Raw genomic sequence first — 20,388 nt, forward strand, 5'->3', positions numbered from 1 at the left:
CGAGCTGTTTTCACACTGAAGAGTTCCAGATTAATAGTTCTAATTCTGCCCCTTGTATTCTTCTGTCAGGTGGCAAATACCAGTTTTGTTCAGTTGAGAAAACAGACGACAGTTTGTTCATGATACTGCAGAGAGAGGCTTAGAACATTGCGGGTGTTCATGTGTGACTAACAGACCAGTTTCTGCATCATTTGACACCCATTTGATAAGCATCTGTTTTGGCCATGTGATTCCACTGGCCTCCTGTAGTCTGAGACATGTGAGGTTTAAGGCAGATGTACACTGCACATCTTTTAAAAGGAGACACTCTAGTCACCGGAAGTTAGAACTATATGACTAACATAAGCTTTGCCTATGAATCTATAGGTAAAGGTCATGTTATAACCTAGAGCATTCAATATTATTAGGCCTATTATTATAACCATACATTTTGAGGGCCTAAACATGCTTGAAAACTCATGAAACTTTGCACAAGTGTCAGAAGTGGTGAAAATGTACATCTTATTTGGGTTTCAGGATTAGGCGTGGTAAAATGGCTCCATAGCGCACCTACAGAATTCAATTAAGCACAGTTTGCACTATGTTTCACATCCAAGTATGAAATTGGGTAGACGCATGTTACAGCCCAAGTTGTGAGCAAAATCTGAAACCCCAACAGGAAGTGAGATATTTACAATTTTCTCTACAAAATGTTGGCAGTTTTTGCCATTTGCAGACATTGTATTTTAAAAAAAATTATTTATAATTTATTTTAACACAATTAAACACAATTTATAATTAATACCCATTACAATCAGATAAACATAATATTTGGCCAGTCTAATCTAAAGGCATTTTTCCACATTAAATTGGGAAGATCTTCACAATGAAATTGTTGTAACTCAAGTCATACAATGTCCGATCTGCCCTAAACTTCACGTTTTATCAGAGTCCTGTGCTGCGTTCCAGTTGGTTTATTTATTATGCCCTTGACTAACTTCCCTCCAGCTCGTTCATTCGGTTGTACATCATCGTTTACTGGCGGAACCTTTGCAATGGTTTGAACTGGAAAGCCCAAAGCCCGTGCTCGCTTGGAATCCACTATATGTAATTGATTTTTTTTTCTTTTTTTCTTTACGATATTGTTTAATGCAGCATTCTATATGAATATAGGTGTGTGTGTGTGTTTTAAAAATGTTTTTAAAAATAATTAAAATATCATAGAGTTGTTTGTGGTGGGGTAAATTAAACATAATATGCGGTGACGTCACAATCGTGTTGCACTGTGGTATATGAAGCTGCCTGAAGTGTACATATGAAGTAGACTCGTTCCCTTAGTCAAAATCGAGGGAGCAAGGGTTTGTCCATATAAACTTCCCTTGTCCACGTCACGAAGAGGAATGCACTTCAAAATGGTGGCAGAGATTCCCCCGAGGGGAAGTGCTTAGGGAAGTTTGCAAGTGTGTCTAACGTGGACACACTAACGTGTGTAAGTGGAGTGGAACGCAGCACTGGCCTGAAGACATCTACATGCCAGTATTAAGTAACAGTCATAGCGTCACCTGCAGGAAACAAGAAATGACATGTTTTACATTGTGATCAACTCCTCATTAAGATTTAACCAGAACAACATCATATTTGGTCAGTCTAATCCAAAGTGCCTTTTTGACGTTAAATTGTGAAGATTTTGTGAAGAGTTTTCGCTGAAGGGTGTGTCTGTGGCAGCTTGACATTCTGCTATAAAACAGAAGCTGTTGTAAGTCTCTCATAAAATGTCCAACCTGCCCCAAACTTCACGTTTTATCAGAATCCTGGCCTGAAGACATCTACAAGGTAATATTCAGTTAGTCATCTGTTGGAAACAGGAAATGGCATGCTTTACATTGTAATTCACTCACTGAAATGCATTTTAATATGCCATCAAGTCTCAAACATGTTAGAAACACATTAAAATCATACAACACGTGGCTAAGTGCTAATGTATGATATTAATACCACAAAACAGGAAGTTGCTTTGAAAATTTGTTGTAATAAAATATCCAATCTGTCTCACACTTCAAATGTTTGATAAGTGCCCTGGCCTGAAGACATCTACACGCCAAAATGTGGTTATAGTCATAGTGTAAAGTGTGACAAATACCCGTTGTGCTATTTTTATATATTTAAATGCATATTGCCTGTTTTCTTAAAGGGATAGTTCACTTTAAAATTAAAATTCTGTCATCCTTTACCCACCCCCAAGTTGTTTCAAACCTGTATGAATTTCTTTCTTCAGCTGAACACAAGGGAAGATTTTTTGAAGAATGTCAGTAACCAAAACAGTTAACTGGAGCCATTGGCTTCTAGATGTTTGGTCTGGAAACTCACCATTGACAGGGCTTAATCCGAGTGGCGGGATAAACGGTTGTCTTTCAAACTCCCTCTGCACGCGATAGGATAGTGCTACAACCAACCAGAGCAAGGAAGGTGAAACAGAGCTTGTTGATAGATTAAACATTCGCCGTATCCGGTCGGCTAAACTCAGAACACATCTTCCCTTTTTAAGAATGACTTCAGTGCCGTTATTTGTTCTTTTCTCAGAGAAAAGCTTAACTCAAGTCTTGCAGAGTCGTGGTTAAAGCTGATTCGAAAGACCGGCGTTTGCCAGTTTCTGTGTTTACTAGAAGCACGCAAACGCAACTTGGCCGTCGTCATTATGGCCCCGCCCACCGACTCTATACACGATGTGATTGGCCCGGCAAGAGTTAGGGGAATACAGCTCAGAAGGGTATTGAGAGTTGCTAGACGACACTCGCGGGCAGATTAGATTTGCTGCCGCTAGGGTGCGTCTAGATTTCTAGGCTAATTGACCTTAGTAGGAAAAAAAATTCTATGGAAGTCAATGGCTCCAGTTAATTGTTTTGGTTACCGACATTCTTCAAAAAAATCATCCCTTGTGTTCAGCTGAAGAAAGAAATTCATACAGGTTTGAAACAACTTGAGGGTGAGTAAAGGATGACAGAATTTTCATTTTAAAGTGAACTATCCCTTTAAGAAAACAGGCAGGGTGAGGAAAGGATGACAGAATTTTCATTTTAAAGTGAACTATCCATTTAAAGCCACCAGGTGGTGGTGACGAGGGCCCTTTCATAGCTGGTTTTTCCAAACCATGACAAGATAAAGTAATAAAAAATTAAAATAAAAAACCTGAGAGTGCATGTTATGGTTATTGATACTGCCATGATTTTAGTATTTTTAACATCAAGTAAATCTGAATGCTCATAAAATTTTATATGATCTAATCTGGGAGTAGTCTTTGAGCCATGGTATTGAAAATCTACAGAAAACACTATGCACAACTATGAAATCAATAAAACAGGATGTGGCAATACAGCTGCACAATAATACATTCAGAATACAGAATAAGCCACTTCACTGTAATGTTAATTTATGGCTTATTTTATGAAGTACTTAGAAACATTACTGTAGTTAAAGTTAAACAGAACTGTTTTTATTTAAGATACAATACATTTGTGTGTATTACAGTCAAGTGAACTGGTGGTTATTCTTGGTAGACAAGAGCAATATTTAGAAGTATGGCTCCATCTGCTGGTTAATATCAATGGTTTATTACAGTCATTATGATTAGTGATTAGTACGTTTTCATTTGTCTGACATTGTAATCAAGCTCCAGGCACTTTGGAAAATAAGAATCTCCTCTTATGGAGAAAAAAAACAAATCTATTGCATTTCTTGGTCTGTTTGGACACTGGAACGTAAGCTATAAAACAGTCATAACAATATTTTTCAAGTAAAACTGCATTCTTTTTCATTAAAAAAAATAAAGTTAAAAAAATCTGAATTACTTTGTTGTGTTTTCAAACTAAATGTATTCATTTCACTTGCATAAACTCACTTTCAGTTGAAAAAAAAAAAAGATTATATACTGCCTTTTCATGCTGCAATGATTCATCTAACAGTAAGTGAAATGTGGACTTCTCCTTTTTCAAAACCCTCTTTCCTTTTTTCAAATTTAGTATATGGAATTTGGATTTACAAACAGACATACTTTTTGGTCAACACTTGTGTAACAATTTAGTTGAAATGGTTATATCTCTGACTTTAAAAAAAGAAAAGAAAAAAAAGAGAGTAGTATTTTGAAGATAGTATTTTGACTTAAAGGTGCACTATGTAGTATTTTTGCAGGAAAATAGCTAAAAACCACCAGGCCAGTGTTATTTTGTTCAGTTGAGTTATTACAATATCCCAAATGTTTCCAACTATTTGTAAATTTGAGAAAATAGCTATTTTAACCAAGGAGCAGGAACGTCTGGGAGTCGCTGTCAATTGTGTCATATCTGTGTTACCCTCAGTTTCCAGTTTTATTTGGCAGAAGCGCTTTACTCTTAGCAGTGTGAACAAGAGTCACAGCAGCCGCTGAGCGAACGCACAGAGTAACGTCATAACATAATTTTCAACACATTCAAATCTATATCTAATATGATAAACAGAGCTACGTTACCTCATACTCATGACTGAAAATGCGGAAAAAGCGCCAACAACTGTGACCTGTCAAAATAAAAGTCCTGCTGTTCGCGAAGCGTGTTGTTCATTAACAATCGCTCCAGCGCAGAGTCCTGCAACGGGTCGGGTACCCGCATAAAAGCGGCTAAAACGGGTGGATTATGACATTTATAAAATTCACGGGCGAGGATGCGGGCGGATAATTAACTCTGTGCGGGCGGGTAGTAGCGCGGATGGGCGGATGAAAAATATGTGCAATATTTCTGTGGCAGAGAGAGAGAGAGAGAGAGAGAGAGAGAGAGAGAGAGAGAGAGAGAGAGAGAGAGAGAGAGAGAGAGAGGGGAGAGACCAGGGCGTGATTGTGAATGAGCATCACCTGCGAGCCACACCGGTCTCAAGTCCTCTGAGGGAGCTCAAAAGCATAAAAGGACAAGAGATCACCAGACCTGGATTTGACGTTGAGTTGTGTTTACTTTTTATTATGTGTGTGCGCTTGGCAGATGTCCATGAGGGGCCGCCCACGTTACTTTCGTTTTGTTTGGTTAAAGTCTTTTAAATGTTCGCCGGTTCCCGCCTCCTTCTTCCCCCATCGAACATATTGTAGGCTATTACAATTTCTATGTCCAAATTACCATTACACATACACGCAACTACGATATGCCATTTGACCCATCACGTCACCACCACTGCGACATTGAAACTTTTGTTGATGCCTCTCGTAGCGCAGATGGAGCGAGCGTTGCAGGAGTAGCAATGAATGAAGTAAAAGTAAAGTTGGTGAGTGGAGTATATGAAATTGTTGACAATGAGTCTTTAAAGGCACTTTTGCCTGTTTCATTAGCCCATTCATGACGCTGTTGATGATGAGAGAGGTGCAGGATAAAAAATAAAGCATTTTAATTTGAATGTTTTAGCGTGTGTGATTTATCGCGGGCATGGGTCGGGTAACGGGTCAAATATTAACGGGTCTGGGCGGGTACGGATTTAATTTTGAAATTTTCACGGGTCACGGGTCGGATCTGGTGCTAAACCTTGCGGGTATGGGCGGGGGCGGGTCTCCAAAAATGGACCCGTGCAGGACTCTGCTCCAGCGGCCTTACTCAGCTCCACAACACTAGGTCCTGCTCTGCTTCATACTACAGTAACGTTAATAATCACATTCATGAAGGCTGTGCGGTAAAGACCACATGTCCCAAGATTCTGCGCTCAAACTTGGTGTCATCAAACTATGCCTCTGTTTTCAATAGGCGCCCTCTAGCGGACGCAAGTTACATAGTGCACCTTTAACAAATATCCAGTTTCATTTTCATACTAAAAACTATAGATTTTTTTCTCTCTTCTGGGTCAAAATGGACCCAAATTTATTTGGTGGGTATAAAATAGCCTCTAAAAGAACAAATCTTTTATTGTAATAAAAAAAAAGAAACAACTATGTTTCAAAATGATAGCTGGACAATACATAAAGCTTTTTGTCAATGGGAACAAATTTTAAAAATGTTCTGATAGATAATAACCTTTCTGACGGGCTGCAGATGATTGAAGCAGAGATTCATATATGACCTGACTATATAAGCCTTTATATCTCATGAATAAAGGATCATCAACACCATCTGAAACAAGCAGTGAACAGAGTTCATGTGGTAAGGCCGGATGTGTTGTGGTCAGTGAGTACTGCGCACAGACAAATTCATCACACTGCAGAAGATCTGGAAACTGGAAACAAGACAATTGTTAAGGTTTAAGAATTGGCTCATTATTGGCAAGTTTTAAGAAGAAGTAATTTTGAATTATAATTTGTATCTAAATTGTAATTCAAAGGGGAAACGTGGTGTTCTGTTGAATGTTCACATCTTGTAAGCCACTTCATGTTGTTCAATAACATTTTGAAAACTTTGTATATTGTGTTTAATTGCATCTTTTTTATTTTCTGATGTCTGCCTGAAGCATAGAAATGAGATAGAACACTGATAATGTTCATGTGTGTTACAGAGTGTGATATGCTCATGAGTAACTTTCTTTCCACTATAGAATAGGCTACATTTATTTTGCTTTTTTAATTTTTTTTAATTTATTTGTTTGTGAATGGGATTGCTGTCTGGGACCTTTAAGATGAAGCTGATGAAGCAGACATTAAGCGATATCACAAATTCAATAACTATGTTCTGGACATAAATTGTAATAACAAAACTGTGCACATTGTAATATATGAATTTAATTCATTTTAAAACTTTCTACATTTTAATTTGACTTTTATGTACCCCCTTTACTTACCCTTTACTAACTTAAATAAATAAATTAAAAAACGTAACTAGGATGTAAGGCTTTCAATTTAACTCTGAATGGCACACCAGCTAGATGAAGAATGAAAAAGGTAAATTTTATTTTTAATTTTTAAACACATACCTGAACCTGCGCTCTCTGTGTTTTCCTTTTTCTGGAAGCTGACAATGATCAGTAAAGGGACAAAGTCAGGATCAAGCCACAACTTAAATTTGTCAAAATAACAGAAAATTACAAAATGACTTACTTATATATCCAATAAGGATAAAGATGAGTGTTAACATGAGAACAGCAATCACTACACCCACACAGATGAAGAGATACGGCAGCCACCATGGGTTTAAATCAGAGCTAGTGTCTGTTGTGTCTCTCTCAGTGTTGTCTTTCTCTTCTGTCACTAAGAAAACAAAAACTAGCATCATTTTTACAAAAGAGAAGCAATGTTTACTCTAAGGCTGGAACACTATACAGTAATACTTAAAAGCTTTGTGAACTGAATAATATGAAATGTTTGAGAAGAACAAGCACATCACTCTGCGATTAGAATGAAACTGCTCTTACTTTCAGTGCAAGACATTTCATCTTCCATGCTGTTCTCTGTGAAAGATTTAAAATGCTTTAAAACATTGATAATTCAGAAAAATTACTGCAGTAACATAAAACTTCTTTGTTAACATAAAGTTAATAAAAAACGATTGAAAATACCTGAAACAGAAATATTAATATAATGGCTATAAGCGACTGAGTTTGATAACTGTAGTTCACATCTGTAGAGGCCATCATGATCCTTCGATATATTTGTGAAAGTTAAATATGAAGTCAACAGATCTGGTGATGAATAGTTCTGCGATGATGACGTTTGAGCTGATCCCAACACTGGAGTCCATAGGTTCACTTTAGTCCATGTAATACTGAATGTCTGATCATCACAATACTTCAGATCACAGGAGATCCTGAAAGGCTCGTTTATACAGACTTTATGAACAGTCCCTCTCCGAACTTTAAAGACAGGACATATGGGGATATGACCTAAAACAGTGCAGCAAAAATTGACAATAACAAAAGAACACAGTTATGATTTAGTTTCAGTATTAACTTTGCAGCCACAATTCTAGTTGGCTCTGCATTTACTAAAAGCAAATTCAATAGAGTGTTCATGAGCATATAACTGAAAATCAGAGCATCAAAGTGGATTTTATCTTGAATATCAAACATGAATATGAACTCACCTTGTATGTCTCCGCTCGCATGGAGGATAAAAAATACAAACACATCCAGGAACAAAGCTGTTTTTCTCAGGCAATCCATCTGAAACACAAGCCAGATATGAAAATGGTCAGCAAAATTTAAATGAATCCGGTCTAATCCTCACAATCCCCATCAAAACCAGCTGCTGAACGCTGAAGTCTGTCACTGGTCTGTTTATTTTTATACTTGTGGTCTCCATTTCCTTTATCTACGCAACACGCACTCATCCTGTTCTTGGGCATTTGCAAAGTGAACTTCACATGATTTTGGTTTTACATAGGGTGCTTTTAAGAGGTGACCCAATGACACAGAATTACATTAATGTTTGAAGAGCCCAACCAAAGGGAACACTGATCACCATATTGGTGAGTTGTTTTGGTTTTTTTTTTTTTGCTTGACAAAATTAGCAAGGTATAGTATGTCAAAACAGATGTTGCAATTAGGTTAAGACATCAACTAAAGTTAACTAAAAAGTGTTACTTACTTTTTTTTTACACTGTTGGATTTTACAGTGAATCTCTTTCAATAAAAAAAAAAACAGCCTCTTTCCACTTCCTGTTGTTCCCCTTCTCCTCCTTTTGAACAATTTAGGCCATTAGGGGCCAATGGGAGCTTGTGTATTTTTACTATATCAGGCCCCCACCTCAAGTCCCAAACATTCCTTCCCCACACTGTAAAAAATTATTTAGAAAAAAAGTTACCTGGTTGCCTTAAAATTTTGAGTTCATTGAAATTAAAATTTTGAGTTAATACAATGAATTGTTTTTTAGATTCGACAACCGTTATTAAAATATTATTAAAATATTTTGTAAGCATATTGGGTAATTGTGTGTGTTATTTGTGATGACGCAGTGAAACATGTCAAATAGTGCTATTTTCATGATTTATCATTTTTTTATGTGATTCAGATACAATAATATTTTGAGTTTCTATTTATTAAACAAATGTTCTTCATTGTCTCAACTAAAATGTTTAATTTCAATAAACTCAAAATTTTAAGGCAACCAGGTCACTTGCTTTTTTAAGTTAAACCAACAAAAACCTACAATTTTTTTTACAGTGCAGGGAGCATAGGTACAACAAAACACCGTCTGGTTACAAAGGCAAAATAGAACAATTATGTCATTACACCTTTTCAAAGCATGGACCCATACCAATACCTAAATAATGATGATAACAATAATAGTATTATTATTACAGTAATAATATTACATTATAAATACACTGTAAAAAATTATTTAGAAAAAAAGTTACCTGGTTGCCTTAAAATTTTGAGTTCATTGAAATTAAAATTTTGAGTTAATACAATGAACATTTTTTGAGATTCGACGACCTTTATTAAAATATTATTAAAAGATGTTGTAAGCATATTGGGTAATTATGTGTATGTTATTTCTGATGACGCAGTGAAACATGCCAAATAGTGCTATTTTCATGATTTATCACATTTTTTATGTGGTTCAGATACAAAAATATTTGGAGTTTCTATTTATTAAACTAATTTCCTTCATTGTATCAACTCACATTTTTAATTTCAATAAACTCAATTTTAAGGCAACCAGGTTACTTACTTTTTTAAGTTAAACCATCAAAAACCACCACAAATTTTTTACAGTGTACATATTAAAAAAGAAATACATTTTTCCATTTTGCGAGACAAATTAAACTAAGGTCAAAACATTTAATACAGTATCCCAACATGAGTGTAAGCAAAACAGAGATACATATATGAAAAGTAAAAGTTTACAACTGGGTAATTCTTTCAGGTTTTTAAAATATGAGAGAATGGGATCCCATTTTGAATAAAACCTGTCCCAGATCCCCTAAGTGTAAATTCGATATTTTCTAATTTTACAAAGAACATCATCCCATATTTCAGCCAAGCTATTCCAGACAGAGGGGTAGGGGATATCCCTCTCAACAAAATTTTTCTGCGGGTCAATATAGAAGTATAAGTATATATAGTGTAACAACAACGACTATGAGTTTAATGTCTCTGGGAATAATTAACTCAAAAGGAATTTAATATTCAATATTCATGAATTTATGAATATAATTTGCTAGTCGTTCATATACGTATTAAAATTTTCCGATAGGGAAAAATGTTTAATTAAATACAAGTAACCCTTTACGGAATTGCTTGAAATTATCTTACTAAGTTTGTCCTGCAAATTAGTTATAGATTTTCAAATCAATTCTCAATAAGGGATTACTGCTTTACGAGCGCATAAGAAACATTAACTTTACTGATCAGGACAAAGTCAATATTTCAAATGGTCGTACAAGTTACTTTACTAAAATAGTAGCATAAGCAGATAGGTAACGTTAGATCGTAAGTTTCATTGACTTCGTGTATGTGGAAGAATAACAGATTCAACTCATTAAATGTCTTTTGGAGGTTTAATAAACACAGCCTAAAAATAACACTACAATTCACACAGAAAGTACATACTAACTATGCATCAAGAGAGTAGAAATATAGATGTGTGTGTTCCGAGTTCAAATGTCCTGCGTGTCCAGCGGTTCTTTCCGAGGTCGGGGCGGAGCGGCTGGTTGCTCTAGAGATGCTCTGTGTTCTCCCTGAAGAAATGCCCTCAGGGGTAGGAATTTGATGCGATGCAAAAGCGAAGCGAGGAGGGAGAGGAGGAAGAGACGAGGGGGAGAGGATTGTGGAAGAGAGAGCGTTGGGACCTGCTGGCCCCATAGTCGTGTGTGGGCCTGCTTGGAGGGCCTGCATTGGTGGCCTGGCTCAAGGGCCAGCCACGATGACGTGTTGGTTCAGCCAGAGAGAGAAGAGAGAGAGAGGGAGGTCATCCGAGCACCTCTTTTTAAGGTCTGGGAGTAGTCACGACTTCCTGGAGTAGACTTGACCAATGAGATTGTTGGGATTTCCAAGCGGGAAATTCCTTAGAAGATTTTATGGCTCTTTGTTCCAAGCTTGAATCAGTGGGTCTCTGCCCATTCATACTCTAATTAATGCAACAAACACACACTGCATTTTCTGAATAAGTGATATACATGGAAGTGTAAGTCGTGAAGTGAGCATTAATTTGATAGGAGACATGACATATATGAGGTTACCTGAACTAGTAAGTTGTTAAGACAAAGACAAAAAGATGAAAAATACCATACAGAAGAAACATTTTACAAGACAGTTATGTGTTTACATATAATGTCCTGGGGTGCATGTTCATTTATAGATGGTTGTCTATAATTTGAGGCAAAAACGTGTGTTTTACAAGCTTCGTGTCTTAAACTCTTTGTGTCTAAGACACTTTTCCTGTGGCCAAATTCTTTTGGGCCATAAAACGTCTTATCAGATGGTTTCCAGGGTAATGGAGAATCTTTCTCTGTTGTGTTGGGGGAAGGTCTGTTACTAAGCACAAAGCATTCAAAACATATTTGTTAAATGTAACTGGCGATTGTGTGTTTGATTCGCCTGAGTCGCTACAATAGCAATAATGTCCCTTTGGGTTGCAGTTAAATTAAGGGTTAAAGTGTCACTGGGCGTTCCAAAAATAGTTGAATACCATGGCAGCAGTGACACACCAAGGGGTTTTAAAAACCAATGCCCAGTATTTATTTAGTGAGGTGCAAGACCAAAACGTGTGTCAGACTGGCTGGGGAGAAAGAGCATATATTATAGGTTGCATATAACCTTTAATAGATATATTAGGATATATTACAACTACATTACAGCTACCCATGGATATATTACAGCTGGATATATTACATGCCTTACTCAAGTGAACCATGTACAGTCTTGTTCAAAATAATAGCAGTACAATGTGACTAACCAGAATAATCAAGGTTTTTAGTATATTTTTTATTGCTACGTGGCAAACAAGTTACCAGTAGGTTCAGTAGATTGTCAGAAAACAAACAAGACCCAGCATTCATGATATGCACGCTCTTAAGGCTGTGCAATTGGGCAATTAGTTGAAAGGGGTGTGTTCAAAAAAATAGCAGTGTCTACCTTTGACTGTACAAACTCAAAACTATTTTGTACAAACATTTTTTTTTTCTTCTGGGATTTAGCAATCCTGTGAATCACTAAACTAATATTTAGTTGTATGACCACAGTTTTTTAAAACTGCTTGACATCTGTGTGGCATGGAGTCAACCAACTTGTGGCACCTCTCAGCTGTTATTCCACTCCATGATTCTTTAACAACATTCCACAATTCATTCACATTTCTTGGTTTTGCTTCAGAAACAGCATTTTTGATATCACCCCACAAGTTCTCATTTGGATTAAGGTCTGGAGATTGGGCTGGCCACTCCATAACATTAATTTAGTTGGTTTGGAACCAAGACTTTGCCCGTTTACTAGTGTGTTTTGGGTCATTGTCTTGTTGAAACAACCGTTTCAAGGGCATGTCCTCTTCAGCATAGGGCAACATGACCTCTTCAAGTATTTTAACATATGCAAACTGATCCATGATCCCTGGTATGCGATAAATAGGCCCAACACCATAGTAGGAGAAACATGCCCATATCATGATGCTTGCACCTCCATGCTTCACTGTCTTCACTGTGTACTGTGGCTTGAATTCAGAGTTTGGGGGTCGTCTCACAAACTGCCTGTGGCCCTTGGACCCAAAAAGAACAATTTTACTCTCATCAGTCCACAAAATGTTCCTCCATTTCTCTTTAGGCCAGTTGATGTGTTCTTTGGCAAATTGTAACCTCTTCTGCACATGCCTTTTTTTTAACAGAGGGACTTTGCGGGGGATTCTTGAAAATAGATTAGCTTCACACAGACGTCTTCTAACTGTCACAGTACTTACAGGTAACTCCAGACTGTCTTTGATCATCCTGGAGGTGATCATTGGCTGAGCCTTTGCCATTCTGGTTATTCTTCTATCCATTTTGATGGTTGTCTTCCGTTTTCTTCCACGTCTCTCTGGTTTTGCTCTCCATTTTAAGGCATTGGAGATCATTTTAGCTGAACAGCCTATCATTTTTTGCACCTCTTTATAGGTTTTCCCCTCTCTAATCAACTTTTTAATCAAAGTACGCTGTTCTTCTGAACAATGTCTTGAACGACCCATTTTCCTCAGCTTTCAAATGCATGTTCAACAAGTGTTGGCTTCATGCTTAAATAGGGGCCACCTGATTCACACCTGTTTCTTCACAAAATTGATGACCTCAGTGATTGAATGCCACACTGCTATTTTTTTGAACACACCCCTTTCAACTAATTCAACTAATTGCCCAATTGCACAGCCTTAAGAGCGTGCATATCATGAATGCTGGGTCTCATTTGTTTTCTGGTTAGGCACATTGTACTGCTATTATTTTGAACAAGACTGTATATCACTTTGAACTGTAGGAGCCCTAACCTAAAAGAGGACGATGATGAGTGGACCTTTTTAAGTGCCTCCCTCCAAAAAGCCTCAGATACATTTATGCCCAGTTCGTCTTCCCATCTGGATTTAATTTTATCCACGTTGTACACTTTCAAAGACATAATCTGGGACCCTGGGAGTACAATATGGAAATTAATAATTATTAATAAAATAATTATTATTAAAATTGAGAGTAAGACTATCTAAGGGTGAAGTAAGAGGAAGGTGAGGGAAGAGTGGAAATTTGTTCTTAACAAAATTGAGAATCTGAAGTGGTTTTGTGGGAGGTCATTAGCCTGGGAAAACCCAGACAGCTTCTGGCTAATGTAGATTTGCTCTGCGAGTAGTCTGGCAAAGAGCTCATTCAAACCCATTTCCAAACTCTCGAAATCAAGGCATCAATCAGAAATGTTGGAGCAGGCTTTAACAATGATGACAGCGCAGCGACAGGGAAGCAGATTTTGCACATTACAAAGATGGATACTGTCATGGAACATCATTCTTTCGAATCAGCTATCGCATCTGTTTTAGGCAATTTAAACTTTCCTTTTTGTTAAAACCCAAGCAAAGAACACTCGGCTACCAGATGTGGATTACACCAGAGGAGGATGGGGAGTCTGATCATGTGCTAACACCACACAGCAGCTCTGTATCTGGCCTTTCTGTGCTTATTTCCTCAGAATAGATCTGGTAGTCATATAAAAATTGCAGATAATTGTAAATAAATAACTAGCATAACTATGCTCAAGTCAGAAAATGTTCTAACACATCTGAAATGACTGAATTTGAATAAAGTTTGTTGGACACAATTTTCCAAAGACTCATTAATATTATTTTATTTTCAAAATATTGCAAATCACGTTCCAATCGCAATACAAATGCCTTACAAAGGGGGAAAATGAGATCAGATTTGAATATACTCCAGGGTTTCCACTGATACAAAGCTATATGCTAATCGCTGAAGTAACCCTTTAACTTCTGATATTTTACGTCCTGTCTGACACACAAAAATAAGTGGCAAAGAAATTTGAGATGCATGAAAAGTTTTAAATAATTTTAAATAAAATAAATAAATAATAAATACATATTTAAATACAAAATAGATATTTTAATGACCCCAGATATACCCACATATACCTGAACATTTTCCTTCTATTATGGAGCTAAATCAGTCTCAATAAAGATAAATACACACACTACATTCACATATGCACACACAAGATTCATAAATGCACACACATGAATCATAAATGCACACACAGGATACACAAATGCACACACAAAATTTAAAAAGCACAGAAGATTCACAAATGCACACAAAATTCATAAATGCACACAAAATTCATAAATACACACAACACTCATAAATACACACAAAATTCAGAAATGCAAAGAAAGTTTAAAAATGTGCTCAAGATTCAGAAATGCACAGGGCAAGATTCAGAAATGTATTTCTGATACACACACAAATATACCTTGATTTACAAACTGCTTGCGGTCTGTGAACTTCACTGCATTTGTGTGTGTGAATTTTGAGACTCCCCTGACTTGGCTCGACACACAAATGCCCTTTTTAAACAGTGACTGATCAGCAACCAATCAGATATCGTGGGGGATTGTTAACTTATAAGCTAATCCCATGAACGCGTTCACACATCGCGATATAGCCTACAGGTATGGGAAGCCAAACAATCCAAAAGTGGGACGAGACAGCGGGATGACAGAGCTCACGCCGCGCGGACATGTCATCTGCGAACCATAAATGCACTCAAATATACAATAAAGAAACCCCTCATTCCTTACAAACATTGGTTCTCCCTACAGTAGACAAATGAAATCAGGATAACATGCATTTTCTTTTGTTTATTATCTGTAAAGCAGAAACGCTAATGACTTTCAACATCATATTTGTCTTCCTGGTAATTATAGCCTATATGTTCAGGTAATTATTATTTTATTATTGCACTTCTAATTACTGTTCAGGTATATAAAGATGTAGAATATGGTCACTCATTATAAGGCGTTATGTGCTTTATGAGTTTTAATAAACAGCTAATATAGTGATATACAAGCAAATACTTATTAACCGTTTTGCGCGCGTGAGTTACTATTGCCATTGGCAGCTGACTAACAGCAACAAACTCCGAGAAAGAAAATACAGGCATCTGCCAGAAGAAGTCCTCCACCGCACTAGCCCGCACTTGTGTTCGCGCTCTCCTGCACCACCTGTAGGCTATATCGCGATGTGTGAACGCGTTCATGGGATTGGCTAAAACAAGGGCGATATCTGATTGGTTGCTGATCAGTCACTGTTTAAAAAGGGCATTTGTGTGTCGAGCCAAGTCAGGGGAGTCTCAAAATTCACACACACAAATGCAGTGAAGTTCACAGACCGCAAGCAGTTTGTAAATCAAGGTATATTTGTGTGTGCATCAGAAATACAATTCTGAATCTTGCCCTGTGCATTTCTGAATCTTGAGCACATTTTTAAATTTTATTTGCGTTTCTGAATTTTGTGTGTATTTATGAGTGTTGTGTGTATTTATGAATTTTGTGTGCATTTATGAATTTTGTGTGCATTTGTGAATCTTCTGTGCTTTTTAAATTTTGTGTGTGCATTTGTACATTTTTTGTGCATTTGTGTATCCTGTGTGTGCATTTATGAATCATGTGTGTGCATTTATGAATGTAGTGTGTGTATTTATCTTTATTGAGACTGATTTAGCTCTATAGTATGGTCTATCATTATGGAAACAGAAAAGCAGAAATATACTCAAGCATAAACGGAATGTCTTAATAGCAAATCCGAGACCCGCTCCAAGAAACCAATTGTCCAACCTAGAAGGTTTGGGACATGGTGGAGGGTTCCACTCAAGCCTGACCTTGTCGGCGGCCCGGGAAATCAAAACCATTAACTCGGGGTCCGACTCAACCGTTGCCACTCTCCCAGTGGGAGGCAGTGCAGCCGAATCTTTATCCTCCGAGGACTAAATGTTTTGTCTCTGATGCAGCGATTGACATCTGTTTGTCCGCCGGAGTCCCGGAGGTAACCGCCGGACGCCCATGGAAAGGAAATACCCTCGTCGGGTATAATTCTTTACACGTATATGATAATGCTGATATTTACCCTTACTTATATTTTAAGAGATAAAACATTATGATGTTTTAGATTACTTTGTGAGCGCCTCTTTAACGTAAACCCATGCAAAACAGCGTGTTACTGCGAGCATCTGTCCCATCGCTCTGTGTTGTGCATGTCATGATGTCAAATAAAGCAAGTCATAATCAATAAATGTAAATTCTTTTCTTTTTTTCACTATTTATTTATTGATCCTTATTAACGTTGGTACATACACTAAATGCTTCTGAATGTTATTTATATTTAAAAGCACTTAAGTTATTTATAGTTAAGTATCGTTGGTTACGTGAGGCAAAATAAGTTATTAAAATGAAGGATAAATTGAAATTCAGAGCATTTCACTTCTACTCAGGTATTTGAAGGCTGCTATTGGTTCTTTGAGGGTAAACATTATATTATGCAACCATGCATTACTTTACGGAGAACTAACGACCTACTAGCTACGTTCTGCCTTAAGATCAAATGGTGCAACCAAAAAAAAAGTTCTGAGTTAGTTACAAACCAGCTAGAAGTTACTAAATTTCTAGTGTGGACTTTACGTTCTTGTGCAACTCTACCCTATACACTAGCAACCTCAGACCTAGGGAATATCTGAGCTGGCAGCAAAGGACACACAGGCAGTGAAGCACTGTGTATGAAAACACTGGCTGTGAAATACGGAGGGGCGTATCGATATGAAGTGTCAATATATCGATACTGATGTGAGCATCGAAAGTATCGATACTAAAATAAAAATATCGATACCTAGGTGTTTTCTTTTTACCAGTAATTTTGTTCATTTTAAAAGATTATTTAATGCGTACAATATGAATAACCTATACGTTACTGAATATTTGTGTAGTATAGAGGGAATGCATGTGATGTCACCTCCAGCTGGAGTGACTGAGGTTATGTCCCCGCTGAAAGGCAGCATTGGTTTAAAGTGAGAATGCGGCGAAAACACACAAAACCAGGGATGGGTTTAAAGGGATCATTCTTGTCATGCTGTCTAGGCAGTATAAAAAGTAATAATTAATAGGCCAATAATATATTCAGAATTTAGATTAGAACTTTTGTTTTCCATTCTTGAAAAGCCGCCACATACATACTTCAATACATAGGCCCATCCGCATATAGGCCTACATGCAGGATTCATGATGTCTGACAGGGATACAAATTTATATATCGAAATCTGATTCATTAATGCCAGGAAAACACAATTCCTGGCTTTATGTCAATATCCATGGATCACTGGATCTTTTGTAAGTTGTAAGAAACACTATATCAAGTCCAAACTTTCGTTTAATCTGATTACCGTTTGTTTTACTGGCGATTTCCCCTATAAACTCCAGACACGCAGTTGCTCTTCTGCCACTCAGTCCCGCTGAGGGTCGATGCATACCCTCTATAGGACTATTTTCCTGTCATCTGAACCATTATCTGAACACATGTAAATACTGTAAGGCAGAGCCAATCAATCACAGAGAGAGCGTTCACACACTAATGAGATTGAGTGCATTTCAATCAGCTCCCTAATTCAGTAGTCAGGGCATGGATCAGCTCATTGACTTATGATCTAAGCAATGCCCTGACTACCGAACTAGGGAGCTGATTGAGATGCACTAATTGTATTCAAACAGAGCTGCGTTTCCCAGAACTATCATAAGAAACCATTGATGTTTTTGGAAACGCAGCCCATCAGTGCTCAAACAATGCTCATCAGAAGACAAAAAAAAAAAAAAACCAACAACATATGTTTGTAAACAATAAACAAATAGAATTTGTAGCCTGCATAGTGCAATAAAACTGTAAATAAATAAAATGTCCTGTCACTGGCAGTCCCTTATGAAAATTTACCATGGTTTATTTTTTACAACAGTGACCAATGTTCAACTAGTATTTGTAAATTTCCATGCTTATACCATTACAAGTAAACATATTTTAACCCTTTTAACCATGTGACAGGGTTTTCATTTTTGGGTGAACTATCCCTTTACGTGGGTATCTGAACCCATTTTACCCTCTTAGTAATTTTAATAATGTAATATATTTAATAATTAAAAAGTTTAGTTTAGAAGTATCGGCACCAATATCGGTGATACTGGTCTTGAAAGTATCGGTATGGTATGGAAAACAAAATAAGTGGTATCGCCCATACCTATTGTGAAACAATAAGAGAGAGAGAGACAGATGAAATGACAGTCGTTCCCTTGGCGCATCAGTTTACTTCTTATATCATAAAACATTTTAGTAACTGTAAGTATTTCTTGACTTAGATTAAAAAAAAAAAATGTGTATTATATCTGCATATTGACTGATGTGATATGAATGAGATGTAAGCCTAAGGTATATGAATACATACATATCCATATTCAATAGCTACATAAAGGTAATGAATAAAAGTTAGATGTGATCACTGGAAAATTTTCAGATTGAGGCATTATTATTTTAATTTTTTTACAATGTAGTTTATATGTGATATCACACCTGGAGGGCAAAACAAGGCTTTCCTCCATTGCCCGCCAGTCGTTTTTACCAGTTTTGTAGTCAGTATTAATGTAGTAAAACAGTGATATTAAAATAACAAATTCAATATACACCTTATTGATGATGCATAATTTGTACATGAAAGCAGATGAACACAGAATATACTGTAAATACAACACAAGGGTTCTCATTAAGTGCTTTTCCCCTTCGAAAACTTTGCGATCATATTCTGGGCTCACCTGTATATCGTATGCATCATAAAAAAAGGTGTAAACTGAATTTGATCTTTAAATATCACTGTTTTATACAATATGGATTGCACTTTAAGGAATAGCATCCAAGGAATAGCCTCTACATTCATTTATTACCTAATTTATTTGGGGTTTGAAAAAAATGCATTACTACTTTTGGTTGAGGTGGTACCCAACACTTCAAATTTCGTTCCTTTTCCATTTAACTTGGGTTGTTTTTAACCCAGCTTATTTTAGACTGCACAGAACAGCATAATAAACTGAATGTTTTCGTTCTTTGGTATGGACGCTAATGTAGGAATCGTTATATTCATTTTTATAGTTATTGTTCTTGGTCATTCCTTGTTTTCTTATGAATTATAAAGCATTCAATCAACCAGTCCTGTATTAACATAGTTTTGTTTAAACAATGGAAATATACTGTAACCCATCAGTATCAGTCTATGTTGCGAACGGCTTAAAAACGAGCTACTCTTGGTAGGTTTACAGCAATGGCTCTATCTACAGGGGCCATTTGCATAAACACAACAACTTAAAATTAAAACAACTGTATTCATTTATTAAAGGGAAATTTCACCCCCCAAAAATAAAATAAAAATAGCCCATGATTTACTCACCCTCAAGCCATCCTAGGTGACTTTCTTCTTTCAGACGAATACAATCAGCGTTACATAAAAAAAAATGCCCTGGCTCTTTTTAAAGCTTTATAAATGCAGTGAATGACTGTTTCTGTTTTGCAGTCCATAAAGGTGCATCTATCCATCATAATAAATCATAAAAGGTTAATAAAAGCCTTCTGAAGCAAAGCAATGTCTTTGTGTAAGAAAAATATCCATATTTAAAACTTTAAAAACTGTAATCTCTAACTTCCGTTAAGTGACACACACACACACACGTTCAAGAGAGCGTTCCAGCGTATGATGTAGGACGTTGCGTAAGTTTTGGTGACGAACTCGGAAATGCAGAGGATAGAACAAAACAAAACTTGATTCTCGCAACTGGCTTTAACTTGTTCGGTCTTCAAATTTTGGGCTGCAATTCACTGTAATTATAAAGCTTGGAAGAGTCAGTATTTATTTATTTTTTTACTCAGATTGTATTCGTCTAAAAGAAGAATGTCATATACACCTAGAATGACTTAATGGTGAGTAATTCATGGGCTAATTACATT

Source organism: Pseudorasbora parva, chromosome 5 (assembly GCF_024679245.1).
Source record: "Pseudorasbora parva isolate DD20220531a chromosome 5, ASM2467924v1, whole genome shotgun sequence".
Lineage (NCBI taxonomy): Eukaryota > Metazoa > Chordata > Actinopteri > Cypriniformes > Gobionidae > Pseudorasbora > Pseudorasbora parva.